Consider the following 20,682-nt stretch of genomic DNA (forward strand, 5'->3'; position numbering starts at 1 on the left):
CCACAGACTTGTGTCACAGTCACATTTGCACTACTCCCCGTCCCTTGACAGGTTGAAAAGGCACCAGCTAAGCAATAGAAGCCCACAACACCATAGCAACTGTGGAGGAGAGCACTGGTCTCCCCATCAGTGGCGATCTCTCTCTGCTAGCCATGCATGGAGAGAGACACACAAGTCTAGGCATGGGTGACTTAAGCAAAGATGCCTTTTCCTCCATGCCAGGGCTGAGTTAGGAGGGGAGGCAGAAGCATCTCAGGAGGTCAGCCCAGCCAGGGCTTGCCCTCCTCAGACATAACCATCATGGACCTCTTTCCATAGGAGTAATTTGCCTAAATTGAATCCCTTATCTTTACCAGAGGGCAGCCAACTTTCTGAGACTGAACTTGAACCATCTGAACAACCAGGTGAACAGAGTCGGAGCTACAGATGTTTGAGTGCGTCAGCATCGCTGGTGCTCAGTTTAGGTGCAGGCCAGAGTATTCCTACCCCTGCTGTTCGGGGACAGCCCCCCAGTCCCTGCTCTAAACCACGGATGCCCTGTGAGAGGCAGCGAGCCCTTACCTCAGGTAATGTGTGTGGGGAGGCCTTTTGGAGCCTCCTGCTTGCATGATGAAGAAATGGTCGGTGCACGATGCTGTAACACGTAGTCAAGCTCCTCTGAGCACACAGGCTTGAGTGCAGCTTGCTGCTCCAGCCTTGGGATTTTCCCTGGAATTCCAGCACAAAGAACCCCGGCAGGGGTCACCCTGCCCCGCGGAACTCTTCTCCCGGCGCCGCTCCCTGCCCCAGCATTGCCACTGGAGAGGTCAGGTGTTTAATCCTGGCTTCTTTTTTTTTTCCCTCCCCCCTGAATTTCTGAACAGGAAGAGAGAATATTCCGTGCGTGCTGTATTTATGCCGCCGTCCCTTTTAAGTCAGTTTCCTAAGATACCCAGCTAAAAGAAAGATGTGAATAACTATTCGTTCACGCTGTCACCAGGAAGAAAAACGGGAGAAAAAAATAGAGTTCCAAGAATACAGAAAGACAAGTTCAAGGGAAGTAAAATGATGTATGTACTATCAGTTTGCTTCTTCTCTTACACCAGAGGCAACTCTGCCACAGGAAGCAATGCCAGCCATCTTCCTCAGAGATTTTTCCTACAAGAGTCCCCTCTATCGAAGGGAAATAATCTGTGTGATGCTGAAATTAAGAGTTCAGAGCAAGGGAAAGAAATACTCAAAACAATCAGAGGATCAGGGGCCGGTTTTGCTTTTATGGGGGTTTGCATCTGTCTAAAGGAAAGGCAATAGCCAGGATCCTGTGCTGGTGGGAGCTTGCAGGGTCAGGCTGAGGCTGACACTTGTGTTTGTCCATAAAGCTCATTGCTGAGAGTGCTGCTCGAGGTCCCTGTGGGGCATGGTCAGAGTTCCTCCCTTCATGAGTCTGTCTTTCTTCTCCCCTCTTACCAATTTTGTCTCTTTCTCTTCCCTTCCTCATTTTGTTCTTCTATTCCTGATACTGTTCCTTATGACCCAGTTTGCCTTCTCTCCAGCATGCAGAGGAGTCACTAGGCTTTTTCCTGTCCTTGCTGCACTGCAGTTCTTTACACACTGAAGAAGAATGTTCCATTTAAAATATCAGTCCTTGCTGCTAGACTACCAAGATCCTCCGATTTCAAAACAATGTCTGAACAGCTAGGACAAACGCTTTTCTCACAAAAAGCAAGACACGGTTGACCACTATGCCCTACATAGTGCCTTACATATGCTCCTCCTTCGGGGAGACACAAAATACACACCTAGACCAAATTCCCAAATAAGCCTTAATATTCGATAGACAGGAGTAGCTGGCAGGAACTGAGATGTCTCCAGTTTTGAGGCATTTGAACTCAACATCCAAATGGTTTTATGTTGCATAAGTCTCTGTTTTATAAACAGCCTGTAGTGCTGAGACAGTGTGCTGCAGCAGCTCTCGGGAGCTCTCTCTTGTGAAGCTGCACTGTTTCCTAAATTGCTCTGTTCTCACTTTTAATGTTACCCAGAATGATGAAACTAAATTTGTTCCTTAGAGCTTTGCATTAGCTGCCTGTCTCTCTCAGCGCACTTCAGACCAAGCCAAAATACTGAATGGTGGGAGCACAATTGTGCTGCACAATGCGATGGTTTGGCATGACTTCAAGAAGCTTAATGCCAGAAAGGGTCAGTAAATAATGTCATTACTTCCTACATATACAGAACTTTACATTTAATTAGTCTTAGTACTAGACTGTAGTACTAAGGGTACAGAAGGATTGTAAATGAGAAAAAAATGAACCAAGAGCCTTCGACGTCCCTTTGTTTTTCAATGTTACCTTTACATTTCAAAACAAGTCGTCCTCTTTTTAACTTCAGTCAGAAGTGCTGGTTTCCTTTGAGGAGCCAAGAGTTCTTATTTCAGGCAGCATATCAAGAGAAACCATGTTTTCCCAGCACAGAGTCAGCAAACACTGAAAAAAGACTTCAGTGACTGTAGAAGTAAATACGGAAAATATCCCAATTGGTGTAAGGCTTCTACATCTTAATGTGCAGGGGAAGGTTTGGGAGCAGCAGGCATGGGGAAAGGGCAGGATTAATGAGGAGAGAGGGCTGGATACCAGGGTGCTTTAGGATAGAAAAGTCCCTCCCAGAATGTCAATAACAATATTATTTCTCTCCTTCATTTGAAAAACAAAGCAAAGCAAAACAAAACATGAAGTTTAGATAAAACAAAGAGGCGACTTTACAAAGTAAAGCCAGTATCGATCACACACAGCAGGAACTCAATTTAGCACAATGAATTCCCTCTCTTTTCCTGTTGACTTGCAGATTAGGAAGGCACAGGATAAAGAGATCCTGTCAGGGATATTAACAGAGCTCTCCTGCAAAGAAACCATACATAAGCTCTGGTCACAAACTCTCCTTACCATGAAGCAGCCAGCTCTGGAGATGTGTTTCCAGCTGATTGACACTATCTTGCAGAGGGTGAGGACAGAGACAAGCTAGAATGTCCTATCTGCGTGTGTGACCCCTGGGTACCCTCGCTCACAGCTATCCCATTAACCCTTCTGCCTGGAATTTCGTTCTGTGGAGTGATTTGTTCTGAAATAGAGACCTGACTGATATATACATAGGAGAATAAACTTGCCCACTATCATCACTTTTCCACTCCCCTTATATACAGTTTTCTCTTGTTCCTTCTGTGCTTTGTACTTAACAGGCTATCTTTTATTTTTAATATTTGAACAACTCAGGTGCTAGATCTGTTCCTCCTCTCTGGCAGTTTTCACAATAAGAATTGTTTTGCTTTGGAGGAAAGTGGGGAAGGAAAATGAATAAGGTAAACATAAGCAAATTCAGAAAAATATTTGCAAAGACAGCACTGGGAAAATTCTCTCTCCTCCACATGAGAGCATTTAGTTTTCTGTGGCGATACGTAGTGACTGGATACTACAGTATGCTGATATGACTGCTTCCATTATTTTCATTCTGTTTATATTCTGGAAGATACTAAAGCCAGTTAGTGATATGGAAGGTAATGGTTATAGGTGATAGCATCTCTGAGAGCTGCTTAGAGTCACACTTAAAAATCAAAAGAGTACAACCCTGCTGCAGAAAGTCCTGCTGGCACTAAAAACTTCCTTCTGAAGTGCTACTCTCACTTAGCTGTGAGACCCATTACCTTTCCTGTTACACTCCCTGGATGCCCAGAGCTAAAAACATGAGCTATTTGAGTTGGAGTTACTGAGCCAAAGCTCTCAGCCTGAGACTACAAGGGATCACAATCCTCAGTAAAACACTGTTATACTCTGACTTCCTCTGCAGTGAGAAATTAAACGTGCCTGGAGTCAAGTGGCATGGAATGTCATCATATATCCTATTAAATGGTCCTTGATCCAGAGTGTCCTCTGTATTGTGCCTGGGGGCTGTTGGGACAGTGCTAGCTGGCCAGTGTAACTACTGCCAGAGGCTGTTCTGACAATTGAACTCCTGACAAGGTTGTTTATCCTCAGAAATCTTCCTTGACACGTTCAATTACTAGAGTGGGCACAACCTGTCTGAAACAATGTTTTCCCCACATTTCTGACCAGTGCAATATTCCTTCCTCTATCCTCAATATAATGTGCCTTTGACTACACTACCAAAATACTTATAATTATCCCATGATTTAATACTTACCTGGTAGAAACAAGCTACTGTAGTCAATAAACAGTCATGTTAAATATGAAACTCATTAATCAGTACCCAGTCTGCTTGTCACAAATACTGTGTTTTTTTGTCACCAGCTCTAGCAATTGGTAAGTCTCGTGCTTTACCATATTCCTTTTCCTGTAACAGTTCCTGGAAGATCACTGCTTTGCAGCTGCAGTTCAAACATTCTTCGTGAGCACTTGCTGGCTGACAGGCAAAAAGGAAAAAAAAAAATAAAAATAGAAAGGCTGCTGAAGAGAAGACTTTCTGATGGATAGTCCTCATGAATTAGGAAGTCAGTAGACTGCAAGTGCTCTCCAGCAGCTAAGCTGCTCCTAGGCATATCCATATCAGCCTTCAAAAGAACAAGCTATTTCACGATCCTACAGGATACTGAAAACAAGCACTAGATGGAGCAGTGGGTAAACTTCTGGACTCTCTCCCTGCTTATATTCAATCCATGAATTTACCATAGTCCTCTTGGAATCTGAGCTGACAAGCTGATGATGCCAGGTCAGTACTTTGTGAAGACACAAGTGTGCCTAGGGTAGGTCTGAAACATTAGGCTGTATTACATACAGGACTCTGTATTCACTTTAATTAACACTGATGTATAACTGGTGGCCACATTCCTAAATATATTCTTATATGTTTGTACATTCTTCTTTGTCTAACAGTTTTGACTAATATACATCCTTTTTGAACATTTTTCCTAAGGATCTATAAGTCCACAGTATCCCACTAACCATTTGACTGCTGAGGATGTCAGTCAACAAAATCAAAAACAGACCTTTCTTTTTAATTATGGATATGCCTTGTCTACCTTACAAAAATATCACAGCTTTTTCATAGCTGAGAGTCCACAAAGACTCTGGTCTTTCTTGGTGTTTGAAGATTCCCAATATAGGGTGTCCCTAACATTAGAAAACTCAAAATGTATATGAAGAGAAATTTTCACAAGGCATCTGGTCTGGGTATTGCCATCTTCCCAGTTGGAGAAAAAGTTATCTTGTTGGAGAGGAAAAAGCATATTGTTAGGAAACAGCCTCATGATTCTTAGGGTAACTTGGAGGGAAAGAGGAATGCTGAAATTAACAGCTTTTAAGCATTTGGGAGTGCCAGTGTGGCCTAAAGCTTAAAGTACAAGAAATAAAAAAGGGGAGGGAATATTTCCACCTCTTCCCTTGACAAAAACAATCTTTGTAGTGTCAACCAACAGCTAGTGCTGAGCTTATCACTGCCTCCACTCTTCCCTGCTCTCCCATCTCAGTAGCCTGTTCTGGCTTCTGAAACTCACACCCTTTGGAACTGATGGAATAATGGACTTTTCACTTCAGGCTCTACATCAAATAAGAGAAAAAAATTCTGTGGAATGCATTTGCAGTTCTTAAATCTAACTACAAGATCCTACATTTGAAAATTCATTGTAAAAGTGAAAGAGGGTCACTTCTAAAATTAAAAATTAAAGAGGATTGTTTGGAAAAGAAAAAATGTTTTAAGGCCTTACCCTTCCTTGTTTTTTTCCCTCTAAACTGTTTATCAAACCCTGCCCTAGTTTGCCAATTTCATTGCAAATGACTTCAGTTTTCCAGAAACTGCAGATGTCCCTCACCAGGTTACTAAGAAAATAACAGTAGAGTATATAATGTTTGCATGAGAGCTATTTGAAGAATTATTCATGTCAGCAGTTAGTCAGTCATAAACCTTTATACAAACATATATATCACCAGAAAGCCGATGATAACCCTAAATTCTTCTCCTAATTTTTTCCCCCCACTCTTCCCATTTCTAATGTGCTTTCTGAATGAATGTAATCATTTTCCCAGAATTCATCCATCTGACTTTATGCCTAGAATGCTCCAAGGAGTCAGGAACAGCTTACAGCCTGGTTAGAACCACTCAAAAATAGCTTTCATTTACTCATGTCAACCTGGCATTTAGCTGAATTCAAGCATTGACAGGCTAATGGTTGTTGTTTAGCTGCAAAACCAATTTATTTTACATTTTAAGACCCAGTGTAGCACTGTGCTACAGCTCTCAACAGCCCCAGGAGCACCTCTCAAGAGAAGCATCAGTGACTTTTGCTGCAAGGGAGAGCCATGCCCAGCCCACACAAACTAATTATTGCTTTGTTCACTTTGTTCCCCTTCAGTCACCAGTGACAAGAATTGATGGCCAGACAGCAAAGAGTGGTCAAACAGCTCATTGTCATCTCCTCCAGCACAGGTACCACAGGCAGTCACTGAGGAGGACGGATGACTGGAGTCAGGAGATTCCTTTATCTGTGCCTGAAGCTGGTCCTGATTCCAGCTGTGATGGCAGAACATGACAACATGTGAAGCACTCTTATTTTCACAGGGTATGCAAGATGTCAGCATTAAAACCTGGGCCTGGGAAAGGCTGAAAATAAGCAAAGGAATGCTAAATCACACCTTAAAACCCTACTCCAGAGAAATGCAAAAAGTATTAACCTGAGCTGAAAACACTTGGCATTGGAAGGAAAACCCAAGCAAGAATGGCTAAACTGACAGAAAAAAGGCCTCAATTTATGCAAGTATGAATGACAATATTGATCAAGAACAAGAACTTCACTGTCACATAATGGGGAAAAGTAATTTGCACATGGCAACATCTGCTGGCAGTATTGCTGTAAATAATTACTCTGAGGTTCAATTTAATAATGATTATCACTGAGACCATTTTAAAGAAGAAAAGAGTATAGGATGTTAGCAAAGAAAATTTTTGTTTGTTACTTTATTAATAATGATTTGTATAATGCCTTATTAGTCATAATTTGTATTTGTGTAGAGGCCTCCATTACAAAAGTCACTCTGCAGAGAGACCTAATTGATTCCATCGAGTGAACCACACTGATTTTGAAGACATGCACAATAAGTATTACATCACTTTCACTTGCTCTTCTATTGGCAGGAGACAAATCCTCTTTCTACCATATACTCTCTCTGCAAAACTGTAGACCCAGAACTATGCTGGAACAGTGAGTACACACACCATATTCTGCATTTGTCTAAAATATACATATTATTGCAGTATACTCCTTTTTCAAATGACAGTTGCCCTGAATTATGATAAGGTACTTTAACTAAAGATTTTACCTCTTATAAACATTCCTTGAACTTGAAAGGCATGCACTTATTCAGCAGCATGCTATTCCTCTTAAAGGGATAATGAAGAGTAGAAGCAAAACCGGGCTACCTGCACTTTTTGGCATCCTATGTAGCATTATCATCAAAGTGATGCTGTGGCAAGGGGAACAGCTCAAGCGTATCACTAAGCTCTGAAACAAGCTATGCCATTATGTGAAAGTTCTTATGAAGCCCCATTGACTGCTAAAGTATTGAATGTGAATTGCTTAGAAATGCAGTATTTCCAGCAATTCCTCTGCAAAAGACTGAAGTTTTGTTCACTACTAGATGTCTCAAGCAATAATAAAATCAAAGCACAAAATCCCTATGCAACAGCAGATTAAAGAGAACGAAGAGAGCATAAAGTATTACTGAAAAATAAAATTAAGGATAATCTTGTATTAAGTATTATTGGATTCAGTCTTCATACAGAAAGAAAATCTTACAATAATTACCTATGTATTCATCTTCTGGTAGCATGAAATGTCACTGGTTTCCCCACACTGTCACTATGACCCTATGTGTGGTAGAGTCAAAAATATTTGGCTCATTGCTGTGAACTGTCTGTTCTGTTATTGTCAGGATACAGCACTCCTTTTCTGCCAAAAAGCTGTGATGTGTGCAAAGCAGGAAGACTTGGGCCTCGCCCTTTCCCCCTTGCCTGTTACCCCTTCCCTTCCCTTCCCTTCCCCTTCCTCTCTCCTTCCCTTTCCCTCTCCATTCATTTCTATGCTTTTCTTGGGACAGCAAAACAGCTGTTTTATTGCTGTGATTCTGGAGAACTCAGATTAAAGGCCTACCAATTTATACCCAGGGTACATATATATATATTGCGTATGTATATTTGTACACACAGCATTTCATATTGGCCAGTTTCACATGATTACAGGACTTTGTTTGCTTGCTGGTAGAGTATATCTTTCATTTAATAAGAGTAGCATAGGTATTGCTGCTTTTCCTGAATGCCTCTTGGGAACTTTCTTTGACATCTAAAGCCTTTTTCTGGCAACCAGTTTGTTCTCCAACAACAGCAGGCTGGGAGTTGTGATAGATCCCATTTAGTCTTTTGAGAAACAACTAAATTCTGTGAGTTAACTTGTCTTCTTTTACCATCTAAGGAATATTGGCAGGCTGCAACCCTTTTCCTCTGTTAGCCCTTGAAATGATTCTTCATGCTTTTGTCACATAATTAAAATTAGATTATTGCAACTCCCTGCTGGCTGGCCTTAGAGCTTTGTAAACACTCCAGCTGGCCCCTAGGTTCATAGTGAAAGGGATGCTCTAAGCATATTCTTTCTTTGTCCTCTCTTCTCTCATCTGTGTTGAAATCACTGCACTTGCTAACTGCCAGCAGAATGCATTGGGTTATTGCTTTCTAAGGGCAGTGAACATAATGTTAGAGACATTATGTGCCAAAGTCTCTCTCAAGCTTTGCTTGAAAGAGCCTGGATGCGAGAGCTTTCAATCTATTTTCTCTTTGTTGGTGAGGTCTCTTTTTGCTGAAAAGAAGGGAAAGAAGGGGGAGGGAGTGGAGGAGCACAGGCTCTCTAAACACAGCATTCAAATAGAAAATGCATACAGCTACACGGTTTCAAAAGCAGGGGCTGACTTTCATTGACCAGTGTGTAAATACCATGGACATTATGCAGTTGCTCCTTCTCCTATGACAAAATGACTCCCTTCCACCCCAAAAGATGAAAAGCCATTTTGAAATAACAGCACTCCCACTACAGCCAGGCTTTCTGAGTTCAGTAGGCAACATTCCTGGCTGGCTTCTTTTTATGTCACATTTGCTTATGGACCGTTACTCCCACATTCACATCCAGCCAGTTCCGTCTTATAAATCTTGCATGGAACATCGCGACCGTGTGAGATTTGCCTGATGAGCTTGTAGGGATTATCATATTAAAGTTCTCAAGGGTCTGAATGACTAATTGTTAATGAGAGAGAACAATGCAGGGATAATGGTGCTTTAAAAGTAAGTAATACTAATGGCATAGTTTGTGTTTGGATGTGATTGCGCATGTAGAGATTATCTCTTGGTGTCCTCTGGTTTTATGGGCCCATAACCTCAGCTCTATAATCAGATAGGCACTAAGCACTTATTCCGCTGAAGGAGAATTACCGTGGTGAAGAAGCACACACAGGCAGCAAAGCTGGCTGTATTGAACTCTCCAAAACTATCAGAGCCTCCCCAATGAAGCCAAGAGTACATTTGTTTGGGTTGAGTTTTCACACAGTCTTGGCCAGCCAGTGTTATGAAACGGGGACTATGGCTGCAGAACCACAGGAGAAATACCGTGGAATACAAATATTCCCCTTATTTGTGTTTCACCTTATCTCTCATATTAATGATTTATGTTCTAGCATGGTCACCTCTGTGCCTAGTCACTTTATCTGTGTTATCTATTCTTTTGGACACCAATATTTAGTCATACAGTGCTGTTACTAGCCAGGAGCTTGATTTTAAATCCCTTGGACAGATTTCCAGAACAACTCCCCCATCCAGCTGAAAGCATAAGTACTGTGGGTCTTTGGCAGCTCTGCAAATCAAGACTACAGCTCCTAGAAGAAGTCTGAAAACAGTTGATTCTTACACTCAGCTTCCTGCCACAGTGCAGTTTGTGACTGCTGGCAGCCACAACATAACATAAGCTCCGCTTCTTTTCTCCCCTGCCTCGTTGGGGCTTTCGCTAACATAAATACGTTACCACGGGTGAGCAAGTGCACAACACCATGGCTAATGCAGAGAACATCCTCTCCTATGACAGAGATGGCATTTGCTATGCTCTGCTGCCTTCCCAGTGCAAACATCTCCGCTGGGGACCTCACCACTGCAGTGCTGGCATGCCACTGCCTTTGAACAGGGACGGTGCCAACCTCCCAGACAGCCGTAAGCATGCGAAGCCAAGACACCATGTATCAGGGCCTGTGCATGTGTCAAGGACAGGTTTCCCAGTCTGAAATGTCAAAGCAACTGTTTTTTCCCTCAGGAGGTGCATTTGTCTCTATGGTGAAGAAAGTGTATTATCACAAGTGTTGCCTTTGAGCTCAGAGCTGGATAAAGACCAAACAGACACTGAATCCAGCAGAATTTCAGCATCCCCCTCCTTCAGAAACATTCAAATCCTCTGACAACTTTTTTCTTCCAAGAACCAGTCTGCTTCCAAAAGAAGAGAACTGAGTATTGACCAACACACTCCTTGCTTCCAGACTTTACGTGACAACTGCTTGTTTGAAAGTTTGTTCTATTGAGGATACTCTCAAGTCTAATGCCCTTGTTAGCAAAATTTGGATTCCACTTCTCATGAGCCTGTGTTCTCAAATACTGGCATCAGTAAATGGCTTCTAACCCGGCTCTTCATTTTGCTCCTGACATTACAGACCCCACATAGAGACATAACCCTTAGTTTCAGACCTGGGGGCTTGCAGAGGGCTGTGCAGTGATCCTTTTGCTGCTGAGTCTAAAAGGCATGAAGGGGGCGAATTTTTCCAGCACACAGGCAAGCCAGCTAGGACTCCTGCTCCTGACCTCACACCAGCTTCCATCTGGGTCTAAGTTGCTGACTCTGACTAAGTCACTGCTGAGAGTCAAAGGACCCAGGACCCACAGGGTATTTCACTCTTAAAGCATCTTGCAATGCTGCAGAAATGCAGGTTTGTGGAATAAAACAGACAGTTAAGCAGAAGATGGATACTTTATCGCTTGACCAAAATGGGCAAGCAGAAAATCTCCAGTTGCCTTTCACAAGTCATTTCATATTATTTCTCCTGTGTTGCTCTGATGTTTTTGTTTCAAAGAGAGTAAGGGTGATATGAAGTTTTGTTTCTTTCTTTTTAATTAGCACCTCTGGGCAGTGACCCAATCAAAGCCTCATCTCCCTAATAGAAGCCTGTCTGACCACAACTTACATGTTCTAATTTTCATTCACAGGCAAAGACTATCTGTTGTCCAAGTATTTTTTACTCTGTCATAATCAAAATACAAATTGTAGCTTAACTTAAAATAGACATGTCAGAAACACTTGACATGACCTGCATACCTGTCAACAAGTGATAATCAAATTTCCTTGCCATACTAAAGTTGGGCAAAAGACATTTATTTAAAAAAAAACAACACAACCTATCTGGTTTCCATATCATATTGAACTTCTGAGACACAATGGGAGTTTTTCTTTTATGCAAAGGAGTCTAAAAGGAGTACAAGCAGTTAAAGGGATGAAGCTGGGACAAGGGTACAACTTCTCTTTGAAACAGCTGACATGCAGCATTACTGAAACTTAAAGAGCAGAGGTGGAATTATTTCTCTGTTTTTTCCATTTATTGATTATACATATACAGTTTTCCTCATATAAATATTTAGTTTCTCTGTTTCTCTCTGAAAATCAAACAGCAGCAGGGCTAGAAAAGCAGGGAACACAATTGTAAAATTGGCATTGCAGTGTATTTGTGAAAGTTGAGAGCACAAATTGCAGAGCATTTTTAATGAAGGTAAAATCCAAAATGACACTGTCCTTTACAAAATTATTGGGGAAAAAATGACACAGAGTCAAAAGGAAACTTCATACAGAGAAGTTTGTTTTTTTTAAAAAAAATGCAGTGATGACATGACAACGTTTAGCAGAGAACGATAAAGATGTAAGGAAAGAGAAATTATTCCAGCTCCTTTCTGCATAAACTTCCTCTTGAAGTGTTTGCCAGAAACAAAAAGCACACCTCAGGAATACAAACAAATAGGCCTGTATAGTACATGGTTAAAATTATCAATGTCTCACTAACTTGTGATCCAGACTAAGCAGGGCATTAAAAAGTCCAAAAGAGCACAGCATCTTCTATTCCTGAAGAGACTGAAAGGGTACACTGACATAACAGTTTCCAACAGCTGTGATAACAGCCTGCACAGGGTCATGCTGGAGCTGATGGACAACAGCCCCTTGCACACAGAGCACTGGAGCTGAGCTTTGCGGGGCTGCCTGTTGCCAGGCTCGGCTCTGGTTACCTTGTACAGTATATCACAGACTAATCCTTCTGTACTTGTCTGAGCCCTCCTTCGAGGGTTCTTCCCCATCTCCTTTTCTGGTTTTGCCAAGGCAGAGGAATGCCTTTCCCTGCCTCCTTTCCTTGATTTTGCCTGTTTTAGCTTCTGACACAAAAGGGCCCTTCCTCGCCCAGAGGTGTTGTGAGACGCATAGAAGAGGGCTTTTCTCTATTGCACTAATTGCATGGGTTTGGGATGTAAAAGTTCCAGATCTCTGCTAAATACAACATCAGAACAAAGGCATCTCTTTGTCATGACATCGCTGCTCTAAGACAGGGACTTAGTGGGTTAAAATCTGAGACACTTCTTATTTATTTGAACAATCTCCCACTAACTTCAATGCAACTGTACTGAGAGGAAACTACAGTGGGGATTGCTGAACAGAAAAGCTCACAATTATCATCTAATTATCCCAGGAAACCTACTGCTGTGGGAGACACTGTTGGCCTTGATCCCATGAGACAAGAGGACCAGGACACAGCAAGCTTTGTCATCCTTTGCTAGCCTTAACCCCAGGTCTGGGAAGACTGTTGTTCCTCCCTGAAAAGCCACTCCATGGAAGAGGACCATGGTAACATATCCCAGAATACTTCAGCAGGGTAAAATGGAGGGCAAGCTGCCCACAAAAACACATGGTAAGTAAGGAAAGTAGATACCAGGCCTCCTTAGCTGATGAATATTCCAAAAGAAATGTCACAAGAAGAGACCTTTCTCCTGTCCAGCTTCAAGAGAGACATTTTCAGACCGGGCATTGCCATGGGATACCTCCAGATACAGTCTCAGGATGTCTTGACTGTTTCCCGTGGATTCACAGAGCAGGTGAAAGAGTGAATTCTGAAGACCTTGGCCTCTCAAGTCTGAGGGACCTGGAGCCTGACTCTTCATAAGTCTAAAAAAATTGCAAAGACCATGTAATTTCTGGCGGGAGGAAGTGTGACTGGCACCCCAGGGAAGCTGAGGAGCATTAAAAACTAAAAAACAAATCTGACTTTTTTTGCAAAGATGCCACCTGGATTCTGACAAAAACAGATTTGCAATGCACATTTGCATATTTTAGGAAAGTCTGAGTGCAGAGGGCTAGAAAGATGTCAAATGTCTGGTACAAACAATGTTCTGAAAATATGTGGAATGCGTATGGATAAAGATGATGTCAGAGGCGTTAACCAGTTTTCTGATAATTTGTCTTTGCAGATGGCAATTTGTGTCAGTGTAATTTTTAAGCTGCTTCTGGAATTCTCCCTTTTTGTTCCTCCAGGTTCAGCTGTCTTTTGCAATCCTTTTGCTCTGGACTACATGCTAATGCCCTCTGATGTACCAAATGGGGAGAGAACCAGTTGCATATGCCATGCTTTACTGGAGGGGATAAAACCTATGAAAAGCAATAGGAATTGTAAATTTTTAACCATTTTCCTCTTTCTCACACAAAACTGTGATTGCACTTAAAAGAGAGAATTAAGACCTGAGAATACAGAGTCAAAGGATGTGGAATTCATATTCTAAGGAAACAATGAAGAGTAGCTGCAAGACTTTTGGCACCTGAGTATGATGAAGCTTTCAAGAGCATTTCCTCTTGAAGGCACCTGAACTTGGAAATTACACATACTGCATACTCAACTTGCACACTTAGAGAAGAATTCCCCTTTAGGCAGTTGTAAAATGCATGTGTTTCAACCATTTCCCTGGCACTAGTATAAACAAAAATAAAGAGAAGAGGGCTGCAGAGGACGATTCACAGAGGCAAAGGATTAGTGGAAGAAACATGAAACTATGAAAGGTGTTTATGCCCATATTTCCTCTAATGCTTACAGAGTAAGCAAATGGCCACTCCTAGTATGACTAATGTTGTAAGTACTTAAGGACTTATTTCTACTGAAGTTTATGAAAGTTAAATCAAAACAAACCACACAGTTTAAAATAGAAATGTTCACTATCTGCTGTGAGCTGCAGCAGACTACTTCAGCCCATGTACGATTTTAAGCACACATGCAGTTCTTCGGAAAGAGATGCGGTGCTTAAAACCACGTGCTCACCTTGACTGCTTTGCTTAAGTGGGGTCTCCATCTGACCGTACTGAGCTGCACATCCAAAGTCTTTGCAACTCTACTTTGTAGCCATTAGTTTTGGCCCTGGCAAGCAGGAAGCTATTTATAAATATCTGAAATAATTAAATCAGATCTGTACAGCAGAAAAAGGAATCAATGAAATATGGTCACTATGGCAACAAATATTTTCTGGATGTAGTTTTGCTTCTAATCAGCAATGGCATCCCCACGTTCCTAACAATGGCAAAGTTGTCAGGCTTTTCTTGTTTGCCTGTTTGTATTAAATGTGTTTTTACAGAGTAAAACAATAAATGTAACGTTCAAGTATTTTAGACAAAGGTCCCTTTTCATAAGTATTCTACACTAGTTAAAAAAATACTAGGAACTCTAAAAAGAAATCTATTGTTTTCCCATCTTCTTACTGCTCTTCTACCTCCCTGGTACAGGCCAAGCCTCTGCTACACTGAGAAATTTCACAGGCTCCAACTCTGCATTCAGATATTGAAGTTCGCCACCACCAACAGCAGAAAGCAAGGTTAGAAAAAAATGATGCCACAAACCAAACTGCTGTTTTCAACAGGCAGTGCTGGCTGATTCCTGTGTCCATATTAAACAAAAACAGAAAATAAAAGGTGCTCACACTTCACCAGACCCCACCTGCAAAGTATTATTCTGGCCATGTCAATCACAAAAGTTAGGCCCTACGTGCAGTACATGCTGGAAAAGTCCAGGTTATGTTTGTGCATAGTCTCTGAACTCACCAGCATGGCCACAGCCTCCTTGGAGTTTTGCAAATTTCATGCTTTGTGGATTGAGTTTTTGATAGGTTGTAGATATCTCAGAGGGCTTTGTGAGTTTGTCTGCACTTTGGTGGAGCTCAAAACCACCAAGGAGATGTTTGAGCTTGCTTTCTCTTTTATTTTTTTTTTCCTTGAGTACATAAAACAACATTTCAAAAGTCATTTCAAACACCCATTGCCAAGTGAGAGGGCATTTCCACAACAGGTCTGTATTTCCTCTCTGGTTTTACATTCCTGTTTTTTTTATAATCAGTGGCCTCAAATGTATGCAGTCAGTCCACCTACTTTTTTCCTTTGCTTAAAAACTAACAAATGCATTGGCAGTGTCAACCAAATGCAGCAAGGGAGGTCAGTCCTCAGAGATTGTTAAGATTGTACAAGTTTCATGAAAACAGTTCTTTGATAGAGAAAAGTGATCTTTTCCATGCCATGACTGACAGAAAAGTTTGTTCACTGTCTTGTCAGCTGTGCAAGAGTCTGTTAGCACTGGGGCAAGAGGCAAAAAAGTACCCATGCTTCTGACTGCCCCACTCAAGGGTAAAGGTTCAGTGGGTGCTGACACCTTTTTTAGACACTGATATAAATCATAGCTCTTTATGAAATCAGCCTTTGTAAATCCCAGTGTACCTGACCTTGCCAAGCTTACATAGGCAATTAAGTTGTTAATACTGGTCTTTAAGAGTCTCTTCACAGTTACCTGTGCCAACTCAGATGGGAGGTTTTAGATTGAGGTCACTCTCCAATGTAGATTTATTCATTTATTTATTTATGATAATTATCATGTGATATTTTGGAGAAGAGAAATCTATTTATGCAAGAGAAGCATTAGGTTTGTAAAGCTCAAGCCACACCCTCCACCAAACCACCAACCAAAACAGCAGCAAAGCCATACAGAGATGTGGGAGCAAAGGATATGCTCAGCAAGCCTCTGACTTGCAGACTTTAGGGTTTGCTTTTCTTCTCTTTCATCAATACAGGAAATTCATGGTAGCAAAGGAGTTACAGCTGAAATAAGGCATTTAGAAAATCGGCAACAAAATACTTGGAGCTGACATGACTACTTTCCATCTGATCTTCAGCCTCAGAAGTCGTGTGAGACACAACTCACCTTCTGGGCGTAGCAAAGAGAGCGAAGGAAATTGATGACCTCTCACCCACATCAGCACCCACAGCAGCAGCTCCAGCGCATTAGCCCGGGATGCTCTGGGAAAATACAGCTGGATTTTTGGCATGATATTTATGTTCTTTACTCACACAGTGTCTTAAAGCAAATATTCCTAGTAAAATTAAATGCTATTAGACTTGTCCTATATTAAAGAATGTCTTCATGTCCCCCTGTGCATGGGTGAGGAATTTGTAAAATCTTAGTTTCTTTATGTTTTCTTTCTGTATTGAGAGGGAACCCTCACCCTCAAGGTGGCTGTTTGTTAGTGGGGTGACAACTGCAATATAGGGTTATCTGACATTTGTTTTCTAATGCACATGCTGTTTCAAAAAGAATAATGAAAATGTAAATAAATGCAAAAGAATCCTGAGGACAGAAAAATATTTACAAAAAAAATAAGCCCACATATTGCTCTGTATTGTTTCACTGACCATATATATATGTTAATTCTTTTAAGCCTCATTTGCCTAACAGCATGGAAACTGCCAGCATTTTAAGAACTGCTATCAGATAACTTGACATGACATTAGACAGACCAAACAGCAAACAGACTCTAGTGACTGTTTTCTTGGATCTGATCTGACGTGCAGCGTGGCTTTGCTACATGTAGACTTTAAGGTTGCTGGACACCACCTGAGTCCCTGAGCTTCTGTGGTAAGAGAAATTACACAATGTATTGCAAGGACTGGGCTCTGAGAAATTTCACATGTTGGGGACTGATCTGAAATTTTAATTTACACCCTTGCCAGTCCAGGGGGTTGTTTTCCTCTGCTTCTCTCTTCTCATACTTTGCTGTCAATTCTTAGTCAGTGAGATGAGAAAACTGTTGCATAATTCCTGAATTTCACTTTTAGGACTGTTTTCCTGATGCATGCCAGGGTCATGGCAGTACAGAGAATTCCCAAGGCAGAACTCCCTGTGCTACACACTAACTCAAAACAGTCACAGAGACAGGCGGTATGGATCTCAACCGCAGAGATACTTTGAGATCTTGAAAACACTTGTGTATGTACTGAACTCATTAAAAGGAACCCTATTACTTTCTAGGGGCCTTTTCACATGTTTCACAAGATGCCTATTAGGATGACAGCACAGACAAAACTAGTAAACTTACAAAGGATGCCTTTAGAGAAGAGGGAGGAGAACAGAACAAATCCCCCAGAACAAACTGTATTTCTAGTATACAACTATGCATCCTTTCACAAAGAGTTCCTCCATTTAAGTAAGATTATGAAAATATTCTCCCATCCCCTGCATAGAATGTCAAATTTAAATTACTCTTCTTACTCACTAGTATTTCCCATGAACTTCTAATCTGGTTGCATTTAGGGTCTATATAGTTTTCAAGCCAGCTGCATCCCCTCCACCCCTCCATTTTAATAAAACCTGTTAACATGCTTGAGAGTCAAACATGAACAAAAATCTCCCATTCCCTCCAAAGTATGGCATTCATGAAGATGTCATGAATAAATAAACATTCTCTAGTGTTCTGTTTCTTTTGTCTAGCTTATTGGTGTTGAGAAACCTTCTTCTTCATTTATTTATGTTGGTATTTTATTTCCTGATTGAGTTTCAAAGATGAAAAGAGAAAAATAAGTACAAGGAAATAGCTGATAGACTGAAATGACCAAGAATTTTCCCAGGGTGGTTAAAAATAATATGCTTTAATATCAAGATGTTGGTGTCTCATTATTTCATTTACTATACCTGCTTTTAATATGGAATGCATGACATTCTGTGTATGAGAGTAGACAGCAAGCCAGTATAGTAAAATCAATGTGCAGGAATGCAGTTTCTGCTAATTCTGATTTAATGATACTGCATTTTAGGCCCTGAAATGACTGTTGTGCTTTGAAGTGAGGCAATCCTACCTAGTCCTGCCTTATTCAAATGGTAGAATATGTACAGATCAGACAGCAGGTCAGTTTTGCACAAATCCACTGAAGTCCCACACACTTGCCTGCAGCAGATGCAATATCCTTACCTTTTCCCAAATTCCCTAGGGACACAGTGCATGGCAACATACTTGCAGCTCCCAGTGAAAAGACAATGTCCAGGGTCAGGTTAGCAAGTGGATCTCTTTATGTCACCTTGTACTTCATAACAGATCTTGGTAAATTGAGCAAATCTCAGAAAAATTATTGCTCAGACTCTAATTTTAAAATTAATTGATAAATGGTGAAAATTAACAGATTTTGACAAATGCTAATTGGGTAGGCAGGATGCTTATCTTACATTTCAAAATACAGTCTACCTTTCATGTCTTAAAAAATCCAAGCACTATACCTGATTCTTACATTTAATTAATACGAAATTTTAATTGTTTCATGTTGCCTGGGTCCATTTTTCAAAGCCACAATAATTCTTTGGTAGAATTAAATCCAGTTTGATCCTTGTATATGGCTTACCAAAGGACAATATAATATCTTTTCTACAGCACTGTTAACACTCTCGCAGCTGTATTTTCTCAGCAAAGTCCTTTCTAGAGGTGAAAATGGAGGCATTAGAGCACAACATGCTTTCTGTGTCCTACTTCATAACCTCACACCTTATATGAACTGTGAAACTTAAGACTAAGGGACAAACATGACAAACCAGCCAAACAGTACTATTTTTATTCTCATGACAAAGCCTGAGTTTGGTTGGTTGTGTTTTTTTACTTCTTTTTAAAGGCAAAAGTCATGCCTTTTCCAACTGAGGACAATAAAGGCAGTAAGAATACTTAGAAACCTCACATTACCTTACTGGGTTGCAGCAATAAGTATGTAGATGCTACACTGATGAAATTTCCACTAGTCAAGCGATAACATGCTCAAACTTCCACTTGTACAGCAAAATAAAACAACCAAAAAACCAACCTGCTGCATAGTTTTGAAGCTGTAGCCCTTGGGGCTAGAATCTTACAGGTTAAACTTACAGGTAAATTTTTGACAGAATTTGACTTTCAAATTTGTAGGGTAAATATAGAAAGCAATGGTGACTCAGTGCAGGCAGAGCTCCTCCCTTCTGAGTCACTTCTGCTTGGATATCACAGGAAGATGGGAGCAGTGCTGTATACCTGCAGGTGTCACCTTACCAAGGGATCGTACTACACAGATCCTGACCTTTTGGCAGGGTGTGAAGAAAGTGTCCACGATCTTTTGAAGATGGAGGGTTATTCCACTTCAGTGTTTGGGCCAAATTCTAACTTACCTCATTTCTACCTACCAAAAAAAAAAAGAAAGCAGGCAGGAAATAAACCTCTCTGAACCAGCTAAGATAATGTGATCTGACAGTCCTTGAAGAAGAGGAATGCTGTGTTACAGAGGAGCGCTGGCTGTACCACAGCAGCAGGTGGTGAGACTCAGCGCAGGGTAGTAAATCTCTCCAAGGTCTTTCTGGAATGAAGGCACTGAATGACCATCACATGATGTTATTTTTTTTTTAACAAATCACATAAAATCCAACAAGCAGAACCACCTAAAAGCTATTGTTATATTGCAGCTATTTTTAGCTGAAGAAACCTGCAGTTGAAGACTGAAAAGTAAACTGGATAGTAAGAAGATTAGACTAAAAATACTTGACAGCAACATGATATCTTTGGATCAGAAAACACAGTTAAGCTAGCAAACAAGCTACATTCTCCTACGACACAACTCATGTACAGTATGGGTAATACACTGTCTATCCAGAGAGAGGACAGCGCATAAATGGGATGACCTCCAGCAAAAGTCTATCTTCCATCCTAAATCCTCTCTTCAGCCCTTGCAAAGAAAGTCTCAAGCTCTAGTCTGATTGTCCAAGTCACAACATGAAGAACTCCTCCACATCCCTAGCAAAAGATGCCATGAGAAGATGGAGCGCAAATTTAATTCATCTGCTTTTCCTCTACGTGTCTTTGTGCCCCAGATACCTCCAAAGGAAAGGAGAGGAGAGTTCTCTGGAGCAATTCTCTTATTTGCTCATGCTGTGATTAGCAGACATCCCTGGTTGAGTGCTGAAGAACACTGAAACCTCTCTTTTCATCTTAATGAAAAAGTAGTCAAGGGGACATTTTGGACTCTAATTGCTTCAGCAGTGAGGTGAAAGCAAATTTTCTTGCAAACTCACTTTCCATGGTACAAGGAATACAAGAAGAGCTAAGTACTTAAAATATATATATATATATCTTGGGTTGGGTTGAACTTGACAAATGAGTCTGTGATATTTTCTAGCCATAAATTAGAACCTTCCAGCTCTCTGACAGGAAAGTGCAAGTCACTCCTCTGGAGGGCTGAGAGTGCACGAGGCCACTGACATGGCTATTCCTGAGCCCAGAGCTGCAGTA

At 41.1% G+C, this 20,682-nt stretch overlaps 1 protein-coding gene across 32 annotated transcripts in view; it reads right to left on the reverse strand.

Moving 5' to 3' along the window:
- The window catches only part of ATXN1 (ataxin 1), a 383,486-nt gene that overhangs the window by 356,393 nt on the left and 6,411 nt on the right, over positions 1-20,682 (reverse strand). For 20 of the 32 annotated variants that reach the window (XR_004495922.1, XR_004495923.1, XM_033512068.1 and 17 more), the window contains one exon: positions 562-4,392. The exons of 6 other annotated variants lie outside the window; for them this stretch is intronic. The gene's annotated coding sequence lies outside the window, so the exon portion shown is untranslated. The remainder of the gene's footprint in view (positions 1-561; positions 4,393-20,682) is intronic. 6 more of the 32 variants (XM_033512062.1, XM_033512054.1, XM_033512055.1 and 3 more) reach the window with 5 other exon arrangements.

The sequence above is a fragment of the Parus major genome, chromosome 2 (assembly GCF_001522545.3).
Source record: "Parus major isolate Abel chromosome 2, Parus_major1.1, whole genome shotgun sequence".
Taxonomy (NCBI): Eukaryota; Metazoa; Chordata; class Aves; order Passeriformes; family Paridae; genus Parus; species Parus major.